The following is a 372-nucleotide window of genomic DNA, read 5'->3' as shown; positions in this document are numbered from 1 at the left end:
AATTCGAACTCAGAAGTATTTATTTGAGCGTATCCGTGTCGTTCTCTACTATCATATTGTGCAATATGACACAAGTTCTCATTATCTTACCTATCTTTTCCTTGTCCCATTGTAGAGCTGGGTTTTTAACAATTGCAAACCTCGACTGTAATACTCCAAAAGCCCGTTCGACATCTTTTCTGGCGGATTCTTGCTTTTGTGCAAATTTCTCGGCTTTAGGACCTTGAGGAAGTGGGATGGATTGGATAAATGTTGACCAGTTTGGATAAATTCCGTCAGTAAGATAGTAGGCCATACGATAAGTGTGGTTGTTGACCTTGAACTTAACTTTAGGCGCTCGACCATGTAAGATGTCATCAAAAACAGGTGACC

Source organism: Brassica oleracea, chromosome C1 (assembly GCF_000695525.1).
Source record: "Brassica oleracea var. oleracea cultivar TO1000 chromosome C1, BOL, whole genome shotgun sequence".
Taxonomy (NCBI): domain Eukaryota; kingdom Viridiplantae; phylum Streptophyta; class Magnoliopsida; order Brassicales; family Brassicaceae; genus Brassica; species Brassica oleracea.
Note: the sequence above shows the minus strand (reverse complement) of the source record.